The 17710-nt window shown below is 46.4% G+C and overlaps 1 protein-coding gene and 1 long non-coding RNA gene across 2 annotated transcripts in view; both read left to right on the forward strand.

Annotated features, from left to right (window-relative positions):
• LOC116953342 (cubilin-like) overlaps window positions 1–17710 on the forward strand; it is a 584401-nt gene that overhangs the window by 387619 nt on the left and 179072 nt on the right. The gene's annotated exons all lie outside the window — the stretch shown is intronic.
• LOC142931223 (uncharacterized) lies at window positions 9700–10250 on the forward strand. Its single transcript, XR_012947230.1, has 2 exons — window positions 9700–9898; window positions 10104–10250. It is a non-coding gene; the product is annotated as an uncharacterized LOC142931223 (long non-coding RNA).

The raw sequence follows: 17710 nt of genomic DNA on the forward strand, positions 1-17710 counted from the left end.
TCCATCTTCACGAGCCCTTCTCTCACTCTCCCCCCCCCACACACACAGTTAATTGCGTCTCTGCGCCACCATGAATTCCTTCGTGTAAATTCTAAACTGAAGCCCACTGAGCAATAAAGCTCTTTTTCGACCTGACCACAAATGATAGCTCAAAGAATTGGCTTATCGGCGTGTGGTAATGTATAGCAGCCAAATAATCGAAACGCAAATTGATTCTACATGTGAAGGGAAAAATCGGAGGACCCGGAGAACAATTCACGTGGCCACGGGGAGAACGTGCAAACTTCAAATATGCAGGCATCAGGGTTGGGATCATACCCACGATATCCTCTATCACAGGCGAGGTAGTTAACATCGAGCCACTGGGGTGCCCCTGATCCACGCATTCTTACCTCCAAACTGAGACTCTTGTGCCCCGCACCCCCACACCCCCCTCTTGTGTGTGCAGACCCTGACAAGCGGACAGCGACCAAGCCTGCGGCCCCACGACACAGGTCCCGGAGCCCCCTGAGAGTGCGATGCTCCGTGGATGGGGAGTCGATTGGGTCCCGCATGTGCACTGTCAGCATTGGTGGTGGGGAGCAAGGAAGAGGTGGACCACGCCGACAACGTTCCCCACGTTCCCCACTCTGCCGCTCCCATCCGGTGGATGAGAACCACGATGGGCCGAGTTCCAAGCGGCCATCGTGAGTAGAGCTGCGAGTGCACACGAGCGTGTGTGTGCATGTGTACATGCCGAGCAGGGTGCAGGGTGGTGGAGCAGTGGGACCCATTGCTCTACAACAACACCAGGTTGACCCGAGTTTATTATCAGCCATGGCTAACATCAGTGACCAGCAATAATTGAACCGGTTCCGAGTCTCTCCTAGGTCGACTCTGCTTAAAAAAGATATCACCTGGTAATGTAAGTAAGCATTAGCAGCCAAAGATAGCCAGATGTAGTGCTTGTCATTGTGCGATGTTTATATTTTAATATCTCGCTGACAATACTTTGCCCCAACAGCCTTCTTCGTAGGGCCATTGCCCAAAACGTCGCCTATTATACATTTCTTATTTTAAAGCCACAGTGTTATTGACTGACGAGTTTCTTCTCTATCCCACACGTCAGTGGGATGTAGTCTACCAGCGACTTGTAAGACAGAAGTTAAAGTCCTGGGTGTAGCCTTGACACAGCCTAACTTAAAGCGTAGGTTGGCATAGCCAGGACAATGAATCAGCGTTTGTTTTTGGTGTTCGGCCACGTGGTGCCAATGCTTGACGTTAACCCTCTACCACACAACGAGGTCGTCAAATTTACAAGATATTGTTTACACTCGCCGATGTATGGATTACATTCTGTTCAATGAATCTCCTCGCCGGTGGCTTAGGACTCTTCACTACCAACATTAACATGAATCAAACTTGACACGGTCTCCGTTTAAGTGAACCGCATGCTTCGCTCGCGTGGCTGCCTTCGGCTCCTCGTTCACCGCCGCGCCCTCTCGTTGTGTTCCAATCAGAGTGTGGAGCAGGCTGGGTCCAATTGGTGCGCCGTCGCACACCACCTCCGGTCCCGAGGGCCATCGGTGGCAGCGTTTGAGCGTTGTCCCACCTGTGACGACGCGGGCCGAGCCGGCGGAGTACCGTGCTCCGGCGCGCAACGTCAGCCAGGAACCATCCACTTGGTACCAGATCACGGTAAATGCAGTGGCCGCACACACGTGGACACAGTCAGTGGTTATCTCCGTGGTATTATTGGTAAACATACTATGTGCTATCTGCTTTACAGTGGACCTTAATTATCCAGTGATGTCATATGCTGGCGTGATGGTCGGAATAAAAAAAAATGAATTCAAATTACACAATTGGGATGACACAGCAATGTTGCCCTCTCCCCCACTGCACAAAACATGGAAGGACCCTCCACAAAAATAATATTGAGACTCAGTGAAGCTCTCCTGAATAAAAACGCATTGTAATAATACAGGGGCAGATCCAAAGGGGGGTAACAAGGACAATCCTTCGGAAAGCCTTTCGCAAACTGTTGGAGCAGGTGCTGTTCGTGGGCACCTTTTAAGGCCAGCATAGCACCTCAGGGTATAGTGTGGTTGTTACCTCAGTGCTCATGTTTACACATGACACCAGGTACTCATTTAAAGCTGAGTCGACCTAAGTGAGGCCAACAACCACTTTTTTTGGCCATGAGCGGGAATTGAACTTGGGTGGCCAGGGTTTGTAGGGCAGTGTGCAAACCACTGAGCCAGCACTCCCCGCAGACACACGTACACGTGCAGGCTTACAAATTGCTTGGGGTCTTGCTGGCTTGGTTGGAAATTTGGGATTGTGGGCCTGGGATATGACCTCATGGACTAATTCCTTTGTAGGGATAACGTTTTTCTTGTTTGTGCCTTTTGTTTTGGTGCCATTTCTTTACTTGTTTGTTGATTCTTGATTTTGCTTGCTCGTAGGGTTTTCATTTGCTTTGGCAGTGGCTGTATGTGGGATTTGGTCCGAAAAATTATTAATGTCCGTTGTGGGATGCTTTTAGCATGAATGATGCTATATAAAAGGAAAGATATCTTATTGTTCACTCCTGGCCACTGCTTCTTGTGTCCCCAGATTCCTTTTGGGAGGAAGTACGGCAAGGAGGGGCTTCTGCAGTTCCTGCAGCAGGGCTGCTGCACGCCCTTCACTCCGTTGCAGGTATGAGTGTGAGAGATTAAGCGATGTGTTCAAGCTGGACTGCCTACAATCCATCCTGGGTTTAACTATCCTGTGTTTAAACTATTGGTCAAATGTCCAAACTGTGATTTTCTATTCATCACTGTATGCCCAGATTAATGAAAAGGCTTTGATCGTGTATTTGAATAACAAAGTGATGGTGTCGATTTGTCAGATGTGGAGTGGAAGGGTATTCCAAACGGTAGGGGCTGTGCATGAGAAATCTCGTCCATCAATGGGACCATGCCCACCACGCTACACCATTGATGACAACACTGTGCCTCTCTCCAATATTGTGTCTGTATGTGTGTTCTTCTCAGTTCCACTTTGAGGGAGACATGGCAACATTCTATGTGGTGAACTACATGGTGGCCTTGAACCTCAAGGCGCTGTCACGGAAAATTGTCTTTCCCGACAACTATAGGGTGAGTGCGTCGGGGAGGCAGGAGGTGATAGGCCGACCGCTATGAGATGTAAATGTTACATCAGCTGTTTATAGCTGGAGATCACAGCATATCAATAGCTTGTTTAATACATCTGTCCAGAGCTTTGAGCGTACTTGACTTGAATGCGTACGTGTTTTTCCCCTGGACAGTGCAGCTTCTGCCTCCAACCTCAATGCTCATTCAGGGAATTTGCCGAACAATCCTAATACAGGATCCTCGTGAACAAGTCTTGAGTCTGAGCAAGACTCTCCTGGATAATGAGAGGGCATCATTATTATCCTCATGTAGCCTTTCATAGTGGCCCCAAGAGGTTACTTGGTTGTTCCATTGAAATCCCCTGGGATGGCTGGAAAAGACAGCCGAAGTGGACTGGAGGGCTAGGCCAATAGGTGTGCAATTATGCATGGGTTAAATGCATTTCAGCACACAATGCATGCGTTTAGTCACACGTGTAAGAATCATTTGATTTTGGGTTGAATAGCTCATATACTATGTGTGACCACCCACAGCTATAAAGATTACAGCAATCGAAATCATGAAAAATAGTCATAAATCATCAAACTCATTGAATTGTTGGTGGAAGCCGGGATTCATTTAAAGAATCAATTTACTTTTTCATGTCATTTTAATCATTTCGTTTTTACTGCTTCCCATTATTCCCATCTCATTTTTACCATTTTCTTTGATCCATTTGCCAAATTGCTGCCATCTTGCTGCCATCTTTCCCCCTATGTACAAAAATGAACAACAAAGAACTGAATGCAAATCGAATACTTTACACGTGATTGGTGACCAGGGCTCACTGTGGAAAATTAAGCATATCCTGGTTTCTTGAGTTCTCTCACACCTGGTTGCACAACATGCATTAGAATTGTGACACATACACACAGACATGCCCACGCATAAATTGATGCAACTTTCGCGAGCGAATGGGAGCATCGTCGCATCCCTGTCGGGCTAACGAGGTAAGGAAGGGGTGCCAACGTGCCGGCGGCCAGCTGATCGGTGTCGCCGCTTTGTCCGTGTTGCAGGCCATCGTCTTGATGCGCCCAGTCCTAGGCCCACCGTCTCCGCTCGCTGGGGACCTAACGAAGGACGACCAGCGGCTGATCGAGGTGAGGAGGCCATGCATACAGCCGGCACGCGGCTGCTCTGCTCTCACCGTCGTTCTGTGTGTACGTGTTGGTACATCAGATTGTATGTTGGTATATCAGATTGTTTACGTGTTGGTACATTAGAATGTGTCTGTGTTGATACATCAGAATGTGTTGGTACACCAGATTGTACGTGTTAGCACATCAGAAGTTATCATCACATCTATCATTACTCTCAACACCATCATACTCACCATTGACATCAACTTCATCACCACCACTCACATCATCGTAATTACCTTCATTACCATCATTGTTTGTTACCAACAGGAAGAAGCTGAGCTGCCACAGCCACCCGCATCCATGTCCATGATGGTGCCCAAAGTCATGGCACCCTCTGCTCAGCCTCCGACTGTGCTTCCCGCAGCTGAGCGACCCACAGCTCTCCCAGCCATGGCTCGACCTCGCAAGGCTCAGCCTCGCGAAGATCGGGCTCCCATGGCTCTGCCACGCACAGCTCTGCCACCCACAGCTCTGCCACCCACACCTCTGTCACCCACACCTCTGCCACCCACACCTCTGCCACCCACACCTCTGCCACCCACACCTCTGCTAACCACACCTCTGCCACCCACACCTCTGCCACCCACACCTCTGCCACCCACACCTCTGCCACCCACACATCTGCCACCCACACCTCTGCCACCCACACCTCTGCCAACCACACCTCAGTCACACACAGCTCTGCCACCCACACCTCTGCCACCCACACCTCTGCCAACCACACCTCTGCCACCCACACCTCTGCCACCCACACCTCTGCCACCCACACCTCTGCCACCCACACATCTGCCACCCACACCTCTGCCACCCACACCTCTGCCAACCACACCTCAGTCACACACAGCTCTGCCACCCACACCTCTGCCACCCACACCTCTGCCACCCACACCTCTGCCACCCACACCTCTGCCACCCACAGCTCTGCCACCCACAGCTCAGCCTCCCATCGCTCTGCCGCCCACCTCTGCCGACATTCAAGGCCTCATCGCGAACTTCCTCAAGGAGTAAGGAGCCTTCCAATTCCATGCACTCACTCAGACACGAGGGTATCCCAGCCTATGCTTTTATGTAATATTTCATCATCATCAGGAATGATCAATGCACTGCTAGGTTAATGCTTCCCCAAGCCATCACTATACAACTGCCCTGCAATAGAATAACCTACCTACAATCGATAGACAAGCTCATTTATACGCTCCAACTCCTGGATCACCCAGTACTTAGTCTAGACTAATGGCCATTATTCCTTCTGCCAGTGTGTTCTGCTCAAACCCACTTACTTTTCTTATCAGTTAGAATGGTTTCTTTACGCTGCATATTTTGTTTAAGCCACGTGTCTCTCGTTATTACCGTTTTCCGGATGTACTACCTTCCTTCTACAGATAAGTCCCATTATCTTAATTCTATCATGAATTTATCATTGTATATCAAAGTGCAGCCCTGTAATTCCTTGCGCATTCTACTCCACTAAAGGGAGAGCTGTAGAGAACACTCTATCGTGTATTTGGCCTAGTCTTCCACAATGGCCGGACATCTTGGAAGGATAGGGAGTACCCACACTTGACCCCAACACTGCCAATTGAACTAACTGTGGTGGACAGCTGGCTGGACAGAGGTGGGGGGATTCAATCACTTTGCACCTTTGCTTCAACGTTCGCTTACAGAACATTACACTGGCAACCTCTGATTTGCAAGTCCAGCGTAATAACTGTTACACCACTGCATCATCCAATTATTTATGCAACAATTCATTGCGACTCTTTTATCATCACAAGCACGACTGTATACTTGCATCGTGAACAAAATAATTGAGTTGACATTATGAATCAATGGTTGGCTACGCACTCGGTGATTAAAGTGCATTGCGTGTGCATTGGCAGGTACTACGGTCTTTATGATACCGCAGACCGCGAGGGTCTGCTCAAGAAGTATCAAAAGGATGCCCTCATCACCATCTACACCCCCTCAGAGTGAGCTGACAAACACACACACACACTCACAAACTGGCCAGCAAGGCTGTCACATGAAAGGATGAATTGGTATTTGCCACAGACCACTCTCGAGAGACCATGTTACAGTGAATATTGATTTCAAGCTTTCGTGACTGCAGGGATTCATATTCTTGGTTCTTTCGGTAAAATCACGTAGAAGGGAAACAAAATAATAAAAATATAAAACAATAAAATTATCACGACGTTTCGACTGCAACACAAGCAATCATCATGAGGTGTGAAACATTTTCTTGCTCTGGTTTTCACACCTGATGATGATTGCTTGTGTTGCAGTCGAAACGTCGCGATAATTTTATTGGTTAATATTTTATTATTTTATTATTTCCCTTCTACATGACTTTACCGAAACAACCAAGAATACGTGTTACATTGCTTATCATTGGTACAGGCAGTTATAAGCATTAATGACAACTTCTATAGCGTCATCAGAGAGCAGGCCATTTAAAGTGCGCCGAAACATGTGGAGTTTTTCACATAGCCGCAAGCAGCCAATCAGAAGCTTGCTTTAAATGCTTCGAAATGAAATATGGCTTCTAAAATGGAATTAAATCATCATCATGATGACCGTTTGAGTTATGGTCGAAACGTCGTGAGAATTTTTTATTGTTTTATATATATTTTGTTATTTTGTTGTTTCTCTTCAACGTGACTTTACCGAAAAAACTAAGAATATGAATTACTGCAGTCACGAAAGCTTTAAATCAAAATCCGGATCTCGTTTCTACCTCCAGGAGCAGCCTGGGAGAGGAGGGTACAGACAAGCCGACCCCAGAAGATTCACGTGAGTGTTGGTCACGAGCGATGTTTGCAGATCCGCGCGTCACTGTGTCACCGCTCATGTCATTCTGTCACCGTGCGCCATGCAGTTTTTTTCTCCTTGCTCCGCACCTCCAATGCAACAGTTGACTACGTACAGTGCAAAAGAAGTTTAACATGCGCATATCTGTCGCCACTCGTATCACCACAGTTTTGTTGCCCTCCTGCCCCCTCATCCCACAGCACAGCTCAAGTGCGAGCGGCTGACGGCGGAGGACTTCATCAAAGAGCTGACGCACAAGCATCACGATATGTCCTCCTTCACCACCACTGTCAGCCGTGGCACGGTGAGCCGTGGCCTTGCACCAAAACGCCCTCATTGACATAGCCGCTGGCTCTGCTTAAACACAAATTGCTGAGCTTATACGGTCTGAGTTACAAACCTTTCCTGTGCACAAGCCCTCAATTTATACTTAGAATTTTTACTATAATTATTTTGACTTATTCTTTGATACCCTTATATCTATGTAAATATATCCACCTTTCCAAGATTAAACGTGAATTATTACGTGAAACGTAACTCGTAAGAGAGATTAAAGCCATCTTCTTGGCCTTAAATATACATTATCCCTAGACTTGACACTCGATCCCATTATAATCCCTAGCAACATCTCTCTCTCTCTCAAACCTTGACACTAACACAAGCCAAGACTCACACTTACTCTAGCCACAGCACTAACCCTGGCCGAGACTCCAACCCTGCAGTCTCCACCTCTTGGGTTGCTTAAAAATGATGGGCGGTCGTGTTTACTTGTGACTCTCACTTTACAGGATACCCAGGTCAACTTCACCGTGCACGGCTTCTTCAAAGAGAGTGAGTATTTGCATAGTCACATTCACCATCAGCTTCGTCATCAGCAGTAGCATCATCAACAGCATCACTGACATGGCATTTAACTACACCAGGTGCATTCTGCACTGCATGCCATAAGCACCACCTCACCATTCTAATTGATCCTGCCATGCGGTTTATGCTAATGGCGTGGCTCTCTCTTGACGCCCGTGCACCTTTGTCGTGTGTGTCGATCCTCAGCCAAGAATTGCCAAGAGTCTGTGAAGATGTTTTGGCGGGTGGTGCAATTGGTGCCAACCATGGACGGCAGGTGAGTCACTTGCACCATGACCCAACACATCATAACAACCGCCGTTCGCCACTAAGTGGCAGTGATGTCACCACGGCGCTTGTGCCAGCCTATGTGCATATTGAGGCCACGCGAAGTGTCGAATGCCCACTGGCAGGAGGTCACGGGGCAGACCCACGTGCTACGGGTCGACTGAGATGGCTGGCCAATGCACCACCTGTGCCCCCTACTATGCCAACTTGCTGTGCTTTGGCCACCCAGCGCTCCGCTCGTTGTTTTGAGCGTCACTCCTCCCCCATTGTTGTTGGAGGGCGACTGCCTCCAACTACCCAGTAGCATTCTTAACGAGCCTCCTCTACAGAGGCCGATTTTAACACGGCTGGTACCAGTCATCGGCAAGTCCACTCAGATCCACGTCCTCTTATACCAAATCACTCCATCTCTTCTCTAGCCCATTCCGCGCCCATTTAGCCCCCTCTATCCAGCCGAACAAAAGCTGTTTAGGCATGCAGTCGCTGGGCATACGGGCTACATGACACATCATATACACATAGCCACAAACACACACCATGTTTTCACACACAGACAATACGCGCTTTCCTGCTTCCCTTTCCTCTGCTCCCTCTCCCATTCCTTTGCTTCTTTAACGAGGTTACATACTCTTGACTTTCCAGAAGGCAGTACAGCAAGTGTGGACTAATCTCCATCTTGTCTTCTGTATGGGATAGAGTGTTGACCCCTTGCCCATGTGTGTTTCCTTCAGGTGCTCCATTAGCTTGCTGTTTAACTAAGTAATGTGTTATTATTTTTATTGACCTGCTTGTGTTAACACCCGGCAGGCCATCTGTCGCGAGTGAGCGGATGTTCATCCGCGAAGCTCTTTCAAGTGAGATGCCCCCTGCATTCGCCTCAACAACATCAGCGACGTCCAGCAGCTGCCCGCTTACTGCGCTCACCTCGTCCCAGCAGGAGACAGTCAATTCATTCGCTGAAACATCCCACATGACACCGGAGTGGTCGCAAAGGTGGGCGAGAGCACGTGGGAACTGTCTTACAGCCACACACACGTGCACACACGCATGATGTCATGCTTCATTGCAAGAGTAATCAGACACAGCCCAGCAGGAGCCATTTATTCTGCCAAACCCTTAGAGGGGCACCAGAGTCTTCTGACTCGGACTGTTATGTCCTTCTTGCCCCTTCACTCCCCCCTACCCCTTTTGTCCACAGACAGAGGAAAGCGTCAGTCATTTTGTAAAGATTATTAAGGAGACAATGTATGCTTGAGGTGGCTTGCTCCAGTCCCGAGTTTAAACGATAATTTTTTGTACGTTTCGACAAATTTTGTACAAACACATTGGGCGACTTGACGGTGCGTCTCTGCTGCGTTGACCCCGTGATCTCGCGACGGCGCTATTCCAAGCGTGCGGCTCCCATCGGGAAGCGAGCCAAATGGCACTGTGTAATGGGGCTGCACAATCGATTCTCACCGGGAGCTGGCATGAACCCGTTTCAGTTGGCCATAGGAATCTGGTCCACAGCCCAGGCACTAGATTTGCAAGCTGGACTGTGGAAAAAAGGCACTGACGTTCTCTTTGCCTCCTGTCCGCGCTCGCCTCCACAGATGCCTGGAGCGGAACAATTGGAATTTCTCCAAAGCGGCCGACGACTTTATCCACCTCTACGTGAGTACCGTGCCGCCCACAATCCTGACCGACACACGTAATCGCAACTGCACCGGCGTGTTCACGTTTTGGCGACCGTCGCTAATGATGCCGCTTGTCTCCCTCTCCACTCTGTTCCCTCCTCTCCTCATTCCCTCATTGCAATCACTGCTCCGATTTTGGCTGCGGCTCCTGCACGGTCGCCAATCGTCGTTCCCGTCGTCAGGAAGCAGGGAAGATTCCGGGGGAGGCGTTTCGGTGATCAGGCGTCATCCAGAACCAGCGCCCCACCAAATGGACCCTGACCACAACATTTATTTTTGTATCAAAACCGTGATTTTCTGTATTGTAAATACATATTCATTATATTATACATTTTGGCTGTAGTTGTGACATTTTTTTTAAAGCATTCTTGTTTGGTGACTGAATTAAATTGTGGATCTCTCCAGATAGCGGTGTACTCAGTACAGACCGCTCGCTTAGCGCTCACTTAAAGAATCAGTTTCCAACACCCTTATTTCTTCAGTAGGAGGGCTTCATTGGGGTATTGGTAAAAGTGATAATACAGATTGTAACCATTTTATAAGAATGTATAACATCAGTACAATGTCCTGTACTTCATTTTAAGGCTGAGTCTGCCTCGTGAAGGCCCAAGACCTGTTAAAATATGCACCACTGTTATTTGTATTAAGTGGGCATTGAACTCCGTTTACCAGGTTCACAGGAGAGTGCGCTAACCACTGTGCCACCGGCAGGGGTGGAGCCAGGATTTTGACTTTGGAGGGGCTGACTTCAATATTCTGAGATATCTAGTGCATGTTTTCCAATGGGCGCCACAAATGTATAAAGCAAAGTTTATTGGATTTGAACGCGGAGTTTATTAATAGGTCGGAGCCGCTGATGTGGCTAATAAGTTTGATAAGTTCGAAAGGCTGCCGCTCAAGCAGCCTGCAGGGCAGCACAAGGTGGCAGCCAGCATTTTGCAGCAGCCGAATATCCGGTTATCCCGATTACCGACTTTCTCAAAATTTCAGGGGGGGCACAGCCCCCCCCAGCCCCCCTGTGGCTCCGCCCCCCCCCCCAGCCCCCCCTGTGGCTCCACCCCTGCCCACTGGTCCCCATTAAGTTATTCCTCAACAACAGCAGCCGCTGCTCACCACTAAGTCGTGGTGATGTCACCACAGCGCCTGCACTATGAAAGGCGTACTTTGAGGTCACGTATAGTGATAATTGGTTTTTTACCCTTTTATCTGGCAACAAAACTGACACCTTTTTTTACAAGGAGTCATGTTTACATTGACCACAATACCTGCGGTCGGAACGCAAACAAAAAACAACTCTGATAATGTATGCACTGTCCTTGAAATTGATTGGTCCACACCCGAGACAGCTTTCTTAGAGCCTCATCTCACATGGTGTTGGACCAGAAGACGCCAAAAGGCGCACAACTCAAAGACAATGCACCATCAGAGTATGAGAGCTCGGGGTAAGCATTTACACCATTGGAAACCTCATTTGCCAGTAACAAAATATGATAATTGGTTTTTTACCCTTTTATCTGGCAACAAAACTGACACCTTTTTTTTGCAAGGAGTCATGTTTACATTGACCACAATACCTGCGGTCGGAACGCAAACAAAAAACAACAACTCTGATAATGTATTGGCACTGTGCTTGAAATTGATTGGTCCACACCCGAGACAGCTTTCTTTAGAGCCTCGTCTCACATGGTGTTGGACCAGAAGACGCAATCACGACTTGTAGCAACTACTACGACTTCTACGAGGCCTACAACTAAAACAACTGACATGACTACTATCGCAACAACATCAAGCACAACCGTGACTATTACCACAGCTACAAACATGACAAGGGCCATTTATTAAAACGACAGCCACAACCACAACCTCTATTGCAACTAACATGACATCAACCCTCACGGCATTAACCACAACTACCTCAACAACCATCGCGCGAACTTCCGCCATCCACGCAGCGGTGGCTTTTGGCAAACCATCGAACAAAGACGGTCACTGCATCGCGCGTTTTCAGATGAGCATCTACGGCCGTCTGGAACGCTCTTCCTTTCCGATATTAGGAAACCACTGGAGCTGTGCACTTTGACATCATCTACAATGAAAACGCATTTGCGTAGAACTGCTTTTTGTGCATAGCTTGTTGTCTTCCCCCGCACCTCCGATAAGTACGGTCGGCTACGTACGGTGCGAAAGAAGTTCAATATACTGTACATACATAAATCAATTACAACAAAATCCACAACCACAACAACGACAGTAATAACTCGATATACGAAGTAAATGCGTTCCTGGAGATTCGTTCGTATATTGAAACTTCATATATTGAATAACGTATCACAGTAGGATGAGGATGCGCTCCCAGCCTTCGTACCTTACTATTTAAAACTACGCGAATAAACATTTTAGAACTAACCATTCGTATTGAAAACAAAGGACAATGTATATTGAAAAAAACATTTAATATTGTACGGTATAAAAATTAAAAACCGACATTGATAAAAAAATAAACTTAGTTAAGAAACGTAATTTTATTCATATTTATATTGCACCAGAGACCGATGAATTCAATTTTTCTTGATGGAAGTTTTTATTTATTATTTACCTTTTTCCATTAAAATAACGGTAATGAATGCAAAGTTCGTTACACTGAAACTTCGCATTTCGAATGTTCGCATATCGAGGCATTCCTGCACAACCATTACAGCCACAACAAACAACAACAACCACCACCAAGCACTGAGCGACTACAACTACCGAAAGCAACACAAAGCACAGCTCAACAACACAACTCAACACAAACTGAACGTTTTCCACCGCCTTACTTCACCCAGCGTGGTTGTAGTTTTAACTGCTCAAGTGTTACCCCGTTGCAGGTGTTTTTACAAAGTCGTTGTTTGATCGCGAATATTTATTTTCTTTTCTCTCCTCACCTTGGTGTGTGGGAGAGGAGAAAGACGCCGTCCCACCACTAGATCTGCTCCGACAGAAATCCCGGCACGTGTCATCATCATAGCTCCCGGGTCCTGGGCAATGCCGCTGCGTAAGCGCACAAAACAACATCCACGATGAACCGAAGCGCAGCTGTCACGAACATGGCCTGGCCGTCACGCACACAACCTTGGGGCCCGTGTAGTGAGCGACTTACGCAAAGTTGGTAGCCAGCGCCCTGTGCAACAAAACACAAATGGTGACAACACCCCCCACCATCATCGTGCTGCTGTCAAACCCCCAATGGCTTCAAATGTGTGGCGGCACTCACACTGATGATGTCTTATCGGCGAAAGTGCCCCCCTCTGAAAAACATTTGTGAAGAGCCACTGATGGGTCACGTCTGGCGGGCACACGCAGTAATAGCGCAGCGTTAGGTGATGGGTGAGCTGACAGTTTTGGTAACTTTTTAAGAACAAAAATAACGCTAATCGCAGATGCGGGGGACGGCAGATTGATAACATTGAGGTAATTTATATTTTAGTTTTTTATTGGTTCACTATATAGTATTCATTATATATTGTAGTGTATACCCAGTTACTGTGAAAAGCTCAGATGTGTAGGCCTTGACTTCAACATAGCCATTTCTGTGACCAGTCACAAGCTAATCACTCAGTTTTTTCAATGCTAAATTCGCCTAGTTATTTCAATGCTAAGTTCTCCTGTTTGATTTGTACTAGGTGCCTTGGTGAATGTGTATGCTCTGACTTTAACATAGATATTTCTGTGACCAGTTACAAGCTAATCACTCAGCTATTTCAATTCTAAATTCTATGCTAATTCCTTTGTCAAGGGGTGCCTCTGCAGATGTGTATGCTTTAACTTAGCTATTTCAATGCTAAATTCTATGGTAATTCCTTTGTCAAGGGGTGCCTCTGCGGATGTGTAGGCTTTAACTTTAACATAGCCATTTCTGTGACCAGTCACAAGCTAATCACTCAGCCATTTCAATGCTAAATTCTATGCTAATTCCTTTGTCAAGGCGCTTTGTTTTCTTCTCACACAGCTTAAAGGTCGCGATCTGAGGGTGGCTTTTTCACTCCAGCGCTGTCCTCCAGACAGTCTCGTCCCTTCACCTGATGAAGGCCGCTTGTGTTGTGGCCAAAACGTCGTGAGAATATTATTGTGTTATTTTATTTTATAAATTTATTATTTTATTCTCATTCTATGTGACTTTACCGAAAGAACCAAAGAAGCTGCCTGATCTCATTTTGCACTGTTGTATATGTCGGGTATGAAAATTTTGATGAAAATAATAAAAATTAAATGAAATTTGAAGTTTGCGTAATTATCTGAATTCATGTTGATTGATGTAATTACGTGCATAAATTATGCTAATTCGAGATATAATTGTATTAATTTATGCAAGTGGTGCGATTATGCTAATGCGAGCCGTTATGATAATCAGGCCCCGCCTCGCTGACGGGGGTCGGATTATCAATCGGGATCATACAATTAGTCGTATGAGGTTATGCCAGTGTGATGCAAGCATGCCAGAGTAACTCGCTCGTTGTCTATAGTGAGGGAAAAAAGTATTTGATCCCCTGCTGATTTTGTGTTTGCCCACTGACAAAGAAATGATCTGTCTATAATTTTAATGGTAGGTTTATTTGAACAGTGAGAGACAGAATAACAACAAGAAAATCCAGAAAAACGCATGTCAAAAATGTTATAAATTGATTTGCATTTTAATGACGGAAATAAGTATTTGACCCCCTCTCAATCAGAAATATTTCTGGCTGCCAGGTGTCTTTTATACAGGTAACAAGCTGAGATTAGGAGCACTCCCTTTAAGAGTGTACTCCTAGTCTCAGCTCGTTACCTGTATAAAAGACACCTGTCAACAGAAGCAATCAATCAATAAGATTCCAAACTCTCCTCCATGGCCAAGACATAAAAGAGCTCTCCAAGGATGTCAGGGACAAGATTGTACACAAGGCTGGAATGGGCTACAAGACCATTGCCAAGCAGCTTAGTGAGAAGGTGACAACAGTTGGTGCGATTATTCGCAAATGGAAGAAACACAAAAGATCTGTCAATCTCCTTTGGCCTGGGGCTCCATGCAAGATCTTACCTCGTGGAGTTGCAATGATCATGAGAACGGTGAGGAATCAGCCCTGAACTACACGTGAGGATCTTGTCAATGATCTCAAGGCAGCTGGGACCATAGTCACCAAGAAAACAATTGGTAACACACTACGCCGTGAAGGACTGAAATCCTGCAGCGCCGGCAAGGTCCCCCTGCTCAAGGGACAACTGGGTGAAAGTGTTGAGGTCAGATGAGACCAAAATGGAGCTCTTTGGCATCAACTTAACTCGTCGTGTTTGGGGGAGGAGGAATGCTGCCTATGACCCCAAGAACACCATCCCCACGTTCAAACATGGAGGTGGAAACATTATGATTTGGGGGTGTTTTTCTGCTAAGGGGACAGGACAACTTCACCGCATCAAAGGGACGATAGACGGGGCCATGTACCGTCAAATCTTGGGTGAGAACCTCCTTCCCTCAGCCAGGGCATTGAAAATGGGTCGTGGATGGGTATTCCAGCATGACAATGACCCAAAACACACGGCCAAGGCAACAAAGGAGTGACTCAAGAAGAAGCACATTAAGGTCCTGGAGTGGCCTAGCCAGTCTCCAGACCTTAATCCCATAGAAAATCTGTGGAGGGAGCTGAAGGTTCGAGTTGCCAAACTTCAGCCTCGAAACCTTAATGACTTGGAGAAGATCTGCAAGGAGGAGTGGGACAAAATCCCTCCTGGTGGCCAACTACAAGAAACGTCTGACCTCTGTGATTGCCAACAAGGGTTTTGCCACCAAGTACTATGTCATGTTTTGCAGAGGGGTCAAATACTAATTTCCCTCATTAAAATGCAAATCAATTTATAACATTTTTGACATGTGTTTTTCTGGATTTTGTTGTTGTTATTCTGTCTCTCACTGTTCAAATAAACCTACCATTAATATTATAGACTGATCATTTCTTTGTCAGTGGGCAAACGTACAAAATCAGCAGGGGATCAAATACTTTTTTCCCTCACTGTAGGTTCGTATTAACGCTCGGTAATACAATTATTCTCGCAGTAACATTTACGGAGCATGTATTAGCGTGTTTATGTCACGTCTCCAAATTCAGATCGCAACACAGAATAGAGTTCTTATAAATAAGATTATTACGCATGAAATCAGGAAAGAAACACGCAACCACTTCTGCGTTAATCAATTTTATTCTAAACGAAACCTTAACTTTACATGGAACTCTCAAGCTTGGAATTTTCAACACAGCATCAACACAGTAAACATCAACGATTGCGTTGTTTCACTTTGGCAACTGCCAGTGAGTGAGTGGAGTGAGTGATTGGGGTGAGTGGAGTGGAGTGAGTGGGGTGGAGTGAGTGGAGTGAGTGAGTGGAGTGAGTGAGTGAGTGGAGTGAGTGGAGTGAGTGAGTGAGTGGAGTGAGTGAGTGGAGTGGAATGAGTGGAGTGAGTGAGTGGAGTGAGTGAGTGAGTGGAGTGAGTGAGTGAGTAGAGTGAGTGAGGTGAGTGAGTGAGTGGAATGAGTGAGTGGAGTGAGTGAGTGGAGTGAGTGAGTGAGTGGAGTTAGTGAGTGAGTGCAGTGAGTGAGTGGAGTGAGTGAGTGGCGTGAGTGCAGTGAGTGAGTGGAGTGAGTGAGTGGAGAGAAATAAGCAGTTGTGATTGTTTGGGATACCACTACTTGAAAAAATATCTTGTACCATTGAAAATTAGTTTAATGTTTGGTTTGATTTAGAACATGTTTCAATGATTGTCTGTGTTTATAAATCTGATTTACAAAAACAGACACAATTTCAACCGAGAGGATGGTTTCAAATCTGATTTACAAACACAGACACAATTTCAACCGAGAGGATGGTTTCAAATCTGATTTACAAACACAGACACAATTTCAACCGAGAGGATGGTTTCAAATGAAGCAATCATTGAAACATGTTCTAAATCAAACCAAACATTAAACTAATTTTCAACGGTACAGGACATTTTTTCAAGTAGTGGTATCCCAAACTTTCACAACTGCTTATTTCTCTCCACTCACTCACTCACTCCACTCACTCACTCCACTCACTCCACTCACTCCACAAACTCACTCCACTCACTCCACTCACTCATTCCACTCACTCACTCTACTCCCCCCCACCCCCCCGCTCCTGGTCCGTCATGGTCCATGTACCTCCTACGTACATCATGCTCATTTTTATGCTAATTCCTTTGTCAAAGCGTTTTTGCTTCCTCCCACACAGCTTAAAGGACGCGACCTGGGCTTGGCTGTTTTCACTCCAATGCTGCCCTCATGACAGCACGGTCCCTTCACCTGATGAAGGCCACTTGTGTTGTGGCCGAAACGTCGCGATTTGTTATTTTATTTTTTACCTACGTGACTTTACCGAATAGAACAAAAAAAAACCAGGCCACAATCTACATCAGTGAATCATTACCCATTTATTAATTCGATACTAAATGACCGAAGCCTCAAGAATAGTTCTGGCAATCAGAGTTATTTCTAAGTCAAAACGAATTCTCTAACCTCAGGACATCAGGAATAAAATAAAATAAATAACTCATACATAATAGCCCGGACCCTAGGATGCAGGCAAGGAGCAAAAGTTAATACAATGTTAAATCACAAATCTTGGGGACAGAAACAGATAATAACGATGCAATGTTACATCAAGGGTTATCGAGATGGAATCAGGCGGAATGGGACGGGCTTACACAGCCAAGATAGACTGTGTTCCATAGGAAGGAGCCTCCCGGCCGCCTTTGTCTTCC

Source organism: Petromyzon marinus, chromosome 51 (assembly GCF_048934315.1).
Source record: "Petromyzon marinus isolate PM22_M1 ecotype Great Lakes invasive population chromosome 51, UKy_Petmar_22M1.pri1.0, whole genome shotgun sequence".
Lineage (NCBI taxonomy): Eukaryota > Metazoa > Chordata > Hyperoartia > Petromyzontiformes > Petromyzontidae > Petromyzon > Petromyzon marinus.